Source organism: Propithecus coquereli, unplaced genomic scaffold (genome assembly GCF_000956105.1).
Source record: "Propithecus coquereli isolate 6110/MARCELLA unplaced genomic scaffold, Pcoq_1.0 Scaffold268, whole genome shotgun sequence".
Classification (NCBI taxonomy): domain Eukaryota; kingdom Metazoa; phylum Chordata; class Mammalia; order Primates; family Indriidae; genus Propithecus; species Propithecus coquereli.
Window position 1 is genome coordinate 769815 of NW_012148263.1, and position 11948 is coordinate 781762.

The 11948-nt window shown below is 37.6% G+C and overlaps 1 pseudogene; it reads left to right on the forward strand.

The window, feature by feature from the left end:
* The first annotated feature begins 1920 nt into the window (after positions 1–1920).
* LOC105812881 lies at positions 1921–2368 on the forward strand (annotated as a pseudogene).
* Positions 2369–11948: the final 9580 nt, after the last annotated feature.

The following is an 11948-nucleotide window of genomic DNA, read 5'->3' on the forward strand; positions in this document are numbered from 1 at the left end:
TTACCCTTTTAAGTCCAAACAGCTCTTTCTCAGCTGCCCTGGCACTTCCTTCCTTCCTCTGTGTATTGTGTCCATTCCCTCCTTCTCTATCTCTCTTTTTCTTTCTTTCTTTCTTGGGAAAATAAACATTGTACTTCTTTCTATCCTAAACTCTGAGAAATCTTTCTCCACCCACCATGAGCACCTAGTAAATTTCCACCCTTTCTTATGGTGGCCCATTCAGGGAGGAGAAACTGAGTCACTTTTCTATCTCTGTTACAGGGAAACTGAGTCACTTCTCTACCTCCTTACAAAATAGTTCGCACCCCTACTGCCCACTTAGGGCTCTTCCTAGTTTGAGTGCCTATTCTGCCAGTCTGCCCTCTTTTGTGCAGTTTATGAATTTGGGGTGCTGATGCTGAGAAAGAACGGACAGAGGAAGAGTTGTTCCTTGATTCCATTTTGTTTCTGCAGGATCCTTAATTTCCCCCTTATTGCCTTTTTTTTCATTCACTGCCTTGTCTCTGAGACGTACCACTGTTTCTCTGTATCTGTACACTTGATTCTCCCCTAGAAGGACTGTTTCTGGGAGACTGCTGCTTTGGGTCCAGAATTTCTAGATGCACTAAGGTCTGTGAACTATCAAGTGCTAACTTCTGTTAGTATTTTTGCATTTATTGTTTTACTCTGTCTTTCTGGGTCTGATTTTGTCTGTGCCTCCTCAGAGTCCCCTGTGTCCCTTTGCTCTTTCTCACAGAGTCTTTTTCACCTCCCTGCCCTCACCCTGAACTCTGTCCAGAAAATGTGTAGAAAGAAACAAAAAGGCAGACCATATGCATACAAAAGTAATATAAAAAATCAGAAAATATAAATAAAAGCTTTTTTGCTGAAGTTAAAAAAAAACTGTAACATAATACTCTGAACTGAACAAGAATTTGAGGATATTAAAAAAAAGTCCTTGAATCATAAATATAAAAAATTAAGTAACAAGATGGACAAAAACAGAAAGAAATGAAATAAGAGTTGACTAAAGAAATACAAAGAAATAGAAGAAATGGACAAAATCATGTAAGAAATGAAAATTAAATTATAAGGTACACAGGGAGAGTAGATTTAAATGAAAATTTAATAAAGAACCTTGAACAAAAAGCAAGAAAGCAATCAAGATAATTAAATTTAAAAAAAAGAGAGAGAGATTGGTTGAAATGGATGATAGGCAAGAGAAGTCGAACATTGGTATTATTGGTGTTCCTAACGAAAAAATTTGAAACAATGGAACAGAATTCATATTAAAATTACATTCCAAGAAAATTTTCCAGAAATAAAAGACCTGAATCTATACAATGAAAGATCCTACCAGATATTAATACTTGAGCTGACCCAGAATGATCAACTCTGATACATATCTTTATAAAACTGTTTTAAAGAAAAAAAGCTCTTGGGGCATCCAGGCAAAAAGATAAATAATTTGCAAAGGCAAGGGAATCAGACTATCATCAGATTTCTCAAAAACAGCATATAAAGCAAGACAATAGTAGAGAAGCATTTTCAAGAACCTTAAGGGAGAAAATGTAAACCAAAAATAATATTCATATATCCTGTCAAGCTGTCCTTCAAGTTTCAAGGCCACCAAAAAAGTTTTTACCACTGTGGAAAATAGGATGGCAATTCCTTAAAAAATTAAATATAGAATTTGATCACCATGGAAAATACATTGATAATATAATGTTACATTTTCTTAATAAATAAGCACAATAATTCTAACAGGAACAAGAAAAAATGAATGATTCACATCCCATCAAAGGAAGCACTCATTAGGAATAAACATGAATCCACAAATTAGATGAACATGCCCTTTACCAGCGAAGTCATCAGTAAAAATTATTTCAGAAGTAATAGAATTGATTTTCCTCCCTGGCTGTTTGAGGATCAACCGCGATCATGAATGACATGGTAACTATCCAGACTAGGAAGTTCATGACTAACCGACTACTTCAGAGAAAATGAACAGTCATTGATGTCCTTCACCCTGGGAAGGCGAAAGTACCAAAGACAGAAATTAGGGAAAAATTAGCTAAAATATATACGACCACACTGGATGTCATCTTTGTATTTGGATTCAGAACTCACTTTGGTGGTGGCAAGACAACTGGCTTTGGCATGATTTATGATTCCTTGGATTATGCAAAGAAAACTGAACTCAAACGTAGGCTTGCAATGGCAAGACATGACCTGTATGAGAAGAAAAAGACATCAAGAAAGCCGCGAAAGGAACACAAGAGCAGAATGAAGAAATTCAAGGGGACTGTAAAAGCCAATGTTGGTGCTGGCAAAAAGTGAGCTGGAGATTGGATAACAGCCGAAGGAGTAAAGATTCTGCAATGACATTATCTGCAGCCATTATGTGGATTTTTCACAAGAGGATTAATACACTTAAAAACTTAAAAAAAAGAAAAAGAAGTAGTAATAGAATCAAGTGACTAAAATCTTTTTTAAAAATTTTTTTTGAGACAGAATCTTCCTCTGTCACCCCAGCTAGAGTGCAGTGTGTCATCCTAGTTCACTGCAACCTCAAATTCCTGGGCTCAAGCAATCCTCCTACCTCAGCCTCCTCAGTAGCTGGGACTACAGGCACACACCACCACACCCAGCTAATTTTTTCTATTTTTAGTAGAGATGGGGTCTCGCTTTTGCTCAGGCTGGTCTTGAACTCCTGACTTCAAATGATCCTCCTCCTCAGTCTCCCAGAGTGCTGGGATTACAGGCGTGAGTCCATGAGCCCAGCCTAAGTGATTAAAATCTTGTAACTACCTAGCATGTTTGTGAAGCTCTCTATATTGCTATTACATACATCATCTTTGCTCACAGCTTTTTCCTTTCTAAGATATTTTACTAAAAAGATGAAAAATGGGTAGAGGTGGAGACCATGGCAGCTGAAGCAGCTGGGAAAAGCTTTCTAGCTAACTGCAGCATAGTACACTTCAAAAGGTTTCCGAAGCCTCACCCAAGCAGCTGCAGTGATGTGAACAGCCACCGTTGATATATCCATGACACTTACTATTCACTGTGCATAAAACTCCTTTTTGGCATCAGAATTCTAAAGTTGCAATGACTGCTTTACCAACAGAACAGGTCTGGGATTATAACAGACTAATTTATTTGGATTATAGAACACAAAACGAAATTCTTCCATGAGCTCCTCAGACAGAGCTATCTGGAGATACGGGGTACTCAAGGAAAGAGGCAGATGAATCAGGGGAGGGCAAAAGTTTATGATGAGAGTGAACATAACTAGAACGTGTGTGCCAGCTTTACGGGATGGACATTCACCAGAGAGATTTGGGAACAACTCACACGGGATGAATAAAAAAAGTCAGAATTGTCAACAAGCAAATGAGGGGAGTGGGGAGTGACAAGCGGAGTCAGGCTCATTTATTTACTCAACAAACATTTATTCAGTGACTATCATATGTCTAGCATTGTGCTCTATTCCAAGAGATACAAAGGAGTCCTAGCTTTCAAGAAGTTCACAAACAAATGAACAAGATAAATACACACAGTATAACATGCTACAATACTACAGCACTAGACAGATATACAGGGCACTATGGGAGCAGAAAGGAGGAGCCTCTAACACAGTCAAAGGGTGGGAATCAGGTTCCAACCTGAGTCACTTAAATCAGTAATAGAGAAAATTGTAAAAATTATAGAGTTAAGAACTATAAGATGAAAATGCCATCATACTAGAAGAGTTAAGAGGGAAAGTGAAGCCCTTTATGGTCTATTCAACTATGGTGTTAAGCCTGCCAAAACCGGCTTCTAGTTCTTCTGTAAGCAGGTGAGCAAAGAAGAGGTCCTCCTTGATTGGCTACACAGTTTGGAAGACTCTTTCAAGGAGTAGTATATGATTAAGATATGAGCAAAAGACCTCATCTTAGAAATTTCTGGTGTTCTAGTCTGTCCCAGGCAATCTAAAGAAGGCAAAAAAAAAAAGACCTATCAGTTATAGCTGCCTGTCTATAAGACGGATGGGAAACAAGTTCAATCTTGCCAACTTACCCTTTGGTTAATGATAAAAGAATAATATTGGAGATATTTGTACACTGTGAGGATTCTTTTAAATCTCACTTTGATAGGAAGGCAGCATAAGGGATCCCTGATCTCAAGGAACTAAAAACTAATTTATTTAAATGAAATGAATAAAAGACATTATACAGTAGTACAGACCAGAGTATCTTAAGCTCAAGAAAATCTGGAACTCTATAACCAGGTCAACAAACCTCAGTTTAAATAACAGTGCATAAAAATTTTACCTAGTCACTTGGGTCCCACACAATGATAAATTCAGTGCAAACTCAGGCTACCTATACCATACCTACCACCAGTGATGGGGTCTCATTGCCAGCCAGCCAGCCAGCAAGAGATCCATCTCTAAAATCCCATTTTAGTCTGCTACCTAGGATCACTTCCAATACCAACTGTGTTAGATTCATTCCTCTGAAACATACTCTGAGAGGGAGACTAGCATGCAGGAAGTTTCCTTGGAAGTGCTTTGGGGAAATACACCTGTAACAAGTGAAGAAGGTAAAATGGGGCTTAGGGAAGAAACTGACCCAATGACATTGCAACTGGGACCTCATTTGATATAACATGGAGCTCTAGAGCCCTTCAGAATTGTCCTAAATGGAGGCAAGTTATCTTGGATCTTATATCCCTGCAACACACAGATACTGGCCATAGAACATCTCTGGGAAGAAGTATAACTTGGGCAAGACGGTGCCCTCGGCCAAGGGCAATTCCCAATAAGGGAGGCAGCTGTGAGCTTTCAGCTGAGCAAGTGGAGCATGAGTGCTAAGATATGGAGAGGAGATCTGGGCAGAGTATCCACTACAGTTATATAGCAATGAAAATTAATTGATTACAGGAACATGCAACAACATGGATAAAACCTGCAAATATAATAATAGATTTTTAAAAATAATACAATATGATTACATTTATATAAAACTATGTCAAAATGAAATACTTAATGAAAATGATGAATACTTAATGAGATATTTTTTCAAGAATGTATATATAATTTTATCAAATGTCCTTTCAAGAATCTATATTTTTCATTAAGCGTCACTAAGGAAACAATCCCCGCCAGGCGCGGTGGCTCATGCCTATAATCCTAACAATCTGGGAGGCCGAGGCGGGAGGATTGCTTGAGCTCAGGAGTTCGAGACCAGCCTGAGCAAGAGCGAGACCCCGTCTCTACTAAAAATAGAAAGAAATTAGCCAAACAACTAAAAATAGAAAAAATTAGCCGGGCACGGTGGCACGTGCCTGTAGTGGCAGCAGGATCACTGGAGCCCAGGAGTTTGAGGTTGCTGTGAGCTCGGCTGACGCCGCGGCACTCTAGCCCGGGCAACAGAGTGAGACTCTGTCTCAAAAAAAAAGAAGCAATCCCATTACAGAAAAAACTAAGAAATGTCTACTATTATCACTCATTGCTATTATTTAACATTGTTCTACAAGTACTAGACAATGCAATTAGACAAAAGATAGACAGAAATACATACAGTAGAACCCAAGAGGTAAAATTATCAGTTACATATGATCATGATTGTTTACAGAGAAGCCCCAGAAAATCAACTGGAGAGGGCTGATAACAAAATTAATACTCAGGAATTAGCAGCTTGCTTATACATAGGAACCATGTCTTCTAATAACATATATATACATATATGAAATCATATATATGTGTAAGGATGCTCACTATGGTGTCATTTTATAGCAAAAGATTAGAAAAAGCCTAACTGTTTATGAGGCAGCTCACTGTGTACTGATATGGAATGACCTCCAATATAAACCGTTAGTGAAAAAGAAACTTATGGAGAAGTATGTGTTCACACTATCATTTGTATAAAAAGACTATCTCTGAGGCAAAGGAACTGGCTGGCTGAAAGGCAAAGAGTGGAAGAAAGACATTTTACTTTTCTTTTCTCTTTTATTAATTCCTATGAAATAGTAAGATGCCTTATAGCCTTTTATACCATTGTATTTTGTACCATGAACACAAACTACCTATGCAACAAACTAACTTATATTTTTAAAATTCTATATTTTCCTTCACATAGAAACAATATTTCCATTTTCTTAATATAAGTAGAAATAACAATTTGAGCTACAGAGACAGGGTGTAGTTTTTTTTAATATTTTAGATAGAATCCTTACTTAAGGAACTTGAAAAGACCTGTAATTATTATGTTGTAATCAAACTCTATGTCAAAAAAGCAAGTTTCTACAATAGGACAGAGAACAACCAAACAAGACCAAAACCACTAAATCTCAGTCAGAATGCAAGTTACTACTAGTGGGGTTCCCAGATATAATTACAGAAACAACAAAGTTCTTTTTAAAGCCAGAAGATGGCAATGTTACTTCATTTGTCTCACTGACACCTACATCCAAGCCTCTTATTCTTTGTTATTAATTTGTTTTTTCTCTTTAGGTCTCTCTCTTGTCCTCTCGGAAACTGAAATAAACATTAGTGTAAAGGAAGACAGAAGAAATTCCTGAATTTATAACAATCCTATTTTTAAGTGAAAATAATATAATTAAAATGTATTATAAGGTTCTCGATAAATATGAACACAGGCTTATATCCATCCATTCTCTCTTGAAATTAGAGTAAAATGATGCCAAAAAGATGAAAAAAGGATAAACTCATCAATCACTCACACACACACACCCCCATCTCTTATATACATCAGAAAGGCTTAAGAATTGAAGCCATATGAAGGTAAGAGGCTCAGTTGAGGCTGAAAATAAGATGATCCGTTGAAAGTTTGAATAATAAACAGTTTTCAGCTGGGCACAGTGGCTCACACCTGTAATCCCAGCACTTTGGGAGGCCACAGCAGGAGTATCACTTGAGAACAGGAGTTTAAGATCAGCCTGGGCAACACAGCAAGACTCTGTCTCTACAAAAAATTTAAAAATTAGCCAGATGTGGTGGCACATGCCTGTAGTCACAGCTACTCAGGAGGCTGAGGCAGGAATAGGATCGCTTGAGCCCAGGAGTTCGAGGCTGCAGTGAGCTATGATCAGGCTACTGCACCCCAGCCTGGGTGACAGAGTGAGACCCCGTCTCGAAAAACAAAACAAAACAAGAATAAAAAAACAGTTTTCACCCAGAAACCTAATGCATGTTGCCAAGAAACTGCCCCTTCTGTAACCCAGCAAGATAGAAGTGGTTTACCTTCTAAAGACATTAAACCAGATAGGATGCAGAAATCAGGTACACACAAGGTTTGTGTACCATAGCATACCACGGAGAGATTAAATAAGATTTACATGTGGACCTCAGCCCTCTTCCCCAAATCAGTTTCCAGAACACAGGCCAATCAGACAGGAAACTGACCCAACAGAAGAGATCTGCAATGACTCAATAACCCTGTGGCAAGACTTGCAGTTAACAACTCCTAGGAACAGAGTTTTTTTACTCAGCTTTTTGTTGCTTAACTACTTAATCTGAATAGGTGGCCGAAGTTTACTAAACAATTAAGAAAAATCTCTAACATGAAATAAAGAGGCCAAAGTAACAAAACAGGAGACACCAAATTAAGAAATAGAAAGAAAGAAAAGAAAAGAAAGGAGGGAAGGAGGAAGGGGAAGTAGAATACAAGCATGGGGTTGGGGGAGGAGAAAGCAAGCAAAGAAAGGTTAGGAAATCTCCCACAAAGTAGAATAAAAAGCTAAAAAAAAAAAAAAAGGTAGAAAAACTTTAGAAGAGTTCTTCAATCCAGGAGGTCTAACTAAAAGGAATTCCAGCTGGGTCTGGTGTCTCAAGCCTGCCTGTGATCCTACCACTCTGGGAGGCTGAGGCAGAGGCAGAAGGACTGCCTGAGCTCAGGAGTTCAAGAACAGCCTGAGCAAGAGCCAGACCCCATCTCTACCAAAAATAGAAAAATTAGCCCGCATGGTGGCTCACACCTGTAATCCCAGCAACTCGGGAGACTAAAGCAAGAGGATCGCTTGAGCCCAGGAATTTGAGGTTGCAGGGGGCTATGATGATACCACTGCACTCTACCGAGGGCGAAAGAGTGAGACTCTGTCTCAAATAAATAAATAAAAGGAATTCCAAAAGGGAAAAAAAGGAAAGAAATGTAATTTTTGTTTCTGGCAACATAGTGGACTAAATAATATGAAAACCTCACCTTAACAAAACATCTAGAAATGTTGGATAAATTAAATAGTCTCTCAAATGCTGAAATCACAAAAATAAATAAATAAATAAAGCTTTCAGCCACCCTGAAGGAATTTGTTAATATGAATAATGAAGACTTTTGGCTTTGGCAGGGTGAGGTGGTTCACGCCCGTAATCCTAGCACTCTTGGAGGCCGAGGCGGAAAGGATCGCTTGAGCTCAGGAATTCGAGATTAGCCTGAGCAAGAGCGAGACCCCGTCTTTACTATAAATAGCAAGAAATTAGCCAAACAACTGAAAATAGAAAAAATGAGCCGGGCACGGTGGCACGTGCCTGTAGTCCCAGCTACTCGGGAGGCTGAGGCAGGAGGATTGCTTGAGCCCAGGAGTTTGAGGTTGCCGTGAGCTACGCTGACGCCATGGCACTCTAGCCGGGGCAAAAGAGTGAGACTATGTCTCGGGGGGAAAAAAAAAGACTTTTGGCTTTTAATGGCCTTAGAGTGACAGGAGACAAGGCCTTGGGAACCACATGAAGTGAAGAGTTGGAATGGCGGGTCCCACCACCTTTACACATTCTTAGTGAAAGGAATGACCAGGGTGGGGAAAAAAATCAACCAACAGCAAAGAAATAGTAAGAAAATGTCTCTGTCTAGCTATAGACTGTAGACTGGGGGGAAAGGTGCCTCCTAAAAATCCTCAGATTCAGAAATCACATGACACCAATTAAAAAAAAAATTCTCCTAGACACAGCAAAACATTTAAAATAAAGAGATCTTAAAAACAGGCAGAGAAGGATACCAAAGGCACAGGCAGCAAAAGAAAACACAGACAAAACACACTTAATGAAAATTCAAAAATTTTGTGCAACAAAAGGCACGATCAACAGAGTAAAAATGCTACCCACAGAATGGGAGAAAATATTTACAAATCATTTATTTGATAAGGGGTAAATATCTAGGATATAACAAGAACCCTATAATTCAACAATTTTTAAAACCTGATTAAAAAATAGGCAAAGGATTTGAATAGGCATTTCTCTAAAGGAAATATACAAATAGCCAACAAGCACATGGAAAGATGCTCAACATCACTAATCATAAGGGATATGCAAATCAAAACTACAATGAGATACCACCCCACACCCATTAGTACGGCTACTATCAAAAAAACAGAAACTAACAAGTGTTGGCAAGCACGGGGTGAAATTGTGCCCTGCTGGTGGGAATGTAAAATTCCACTGCACAAAACAGTATGGCAGTACCTCAAAACATTAAAAATATGACACAGCCAATTCCACTTCTGGGTCTACTCCAAAAAACTGAAAGCAAGGTCTAAACAGATATTTGTATACCCACATTCACAGCAGCATTACTGTCAATAGTTAAAATGTGGAAGCAACCCAAGTGTCCATCAACAGATGAATAATCAAAATGTAGCACATACATACAATGGAGTATTATTATTCAGCCTTAAAAAGGAATGAAATTCTGATATTTGCTACAACATAGATGATCTTTGAGGACATTATGCTAAGTGAAATAGGCCAGGCAAAAAAAGACAAATATTATATGACTCCACTTATTTGAGGCACCCAGAGTCGTGTAATTCATATAGACAAAAAGTAGAATGGTGGTAACCAGGGCTTGGGGAAGGAGGAATGGGGAACTATTGTTTAATTGGCATAGTTTCAGTTTTACAAGATGAAAAGAGTTCCAGCGATGGATGATAGTGACGGTTGCACAACAATATGGATTGCACTTCCTAACACTGAACTACATACTTAAAAATGGTTACGATGGTAAATTTTATGTTATATATATTTTACCACAATAGAAAAAATTGGGGGGAAAAAGCAAGCAGAGAGGAAATGACTATTAGCCTGCAGAAGATTTCTCAACAACAGTGAAAATAAAACAGTAAAGTAATATACTCAAGGTGCTAAGGCAAAGTCACATCAAACTAGAATTCTACATGATCTTTCAACAACAAGGGTGAAGTAAAAACATTTTCAGTGAGTTGACCTTCAACAGACATTCAATAAAGAAACTCCAAAGGATGTACTTTAGGAAAATTTAAAAACCACTTAAAATTCAAAACAAATCCAAGAAAGAGGAACACAAAAATCAAAAAGATATGAGTATATATAAACAAACATTGTTTGTATGACAGCTGTACTCACTAAAGTTAGAAGACTAAAAAGGAGGAAAAACAAGAGGAAATATAGCCTAGACAGCAACAACATAAGAAGGGAGAATCTTGATTAGAATTTAAAAATTCCAAGAGCCTTGTGTTGTTTAGGAAATACTGTGTTAAATTAAATATTCTGACTAAAAAAGTCAACCACTAAAGATATGAGTACTCAAAAGCAGACGAGATTGAAGAATAGAAAAAGTACAGAAAAAGAAGTATAATTAGCTGGGCTCACGCCTGTAATCCTTGCACTCTGGGAGGCCAAGGTGGGAGGATCACTTGACCTCCGCAGTTCAAGACCAGCCTGAGCAAGAGCGAGACCCTGTCTCTATAAAAATAGAAAAAAATTAGCCGGGCATCGTGGTACGTGCCTGTAGTCCCAGCTACTCAGGAGGCTAAGGCAGGAGGATCGCTTGAGCCCGGGAATTTGACGTTGTTGTGAGCTAGGCTGACGCCACAGCACTCTAGCTGGGGTGACAGAGGATACAATGGTTAAACGTTCTGAATGCAGGAAGACACAAGTATTATAAATGAATACATTTCATAACATAATTTACAAACATGTTAAGGCAAAAATTGACAAATTTACAATGAGAAACTAAGATATCCACAATCATACAAGACGATTTTAACACACACCTCTCAGTAATGAAGAGCCAAAGAGACAAAAGTAAATAAGAATATATAATATTTGACCATCAACACCATCAATAAGTTTGATTTAAAACACGTGCAGAAACCTGCCCCCAAAATGCGTGAATACACATTCTCTTCCAAAGAATTCTCTTCCAAACAATGCCAACAAAAACCAATATGTTCAATTATAGGTGAATTTAATTTATGATTAGCAACAAAATCAATACAGAACAACACAAAGTCAATGAACACCTGGCGGATATAATGGAAAACCCAATAGCAACAAAGATTAAATACTTGGGAATAAATTTAACAAGAAATACATAAAACTTGTATGAAGGAATTTAAAATATACATCTGTCTGTACACAAATGTTCATAATAGCACTATTATAAAGCCAAAAAGTGTAAATAACCCAAAGGGATAAATAAAATATGGAATATACACACAATGAAATATTATTTGGCAATAAAGAGATGATTACTGACACAATGTACAGCATGAATAAACCTTGAAAATGTTATGCACTTAGTGAAAGAATCAGTCACAAAAGGCCACAAATTATATGATTCCATTTACATGAAATATTCAGAAGAGGCAAATCCATAGAAACAGAAAGTAGATTAGTAGTTTCCAAGGGCTAGAAAAAGAAGGGGATGGGAAGTGACTACTAATGGGTATGGGGTTTCTTTGTAGAGTGATGAAAATGTTCTGAAATTAGGTAGTAATGATGGGTGCAAATATACTAAAAACCACTAAACTGTACACTTTAAAAGGTGAATTTTATAAGATGTGAATTATTTATCAATAAAGCCACTTTTTAAAAAACCTGTATAAGGAAAATTTTTAAGTACTCCTAAAAGATGCTAAAAGAATATAAACAATGGAAAGATCTAAGATATTCTTAGATAACTCAACATTATAAAGATATAAATTCTCCCTAAGTTAAT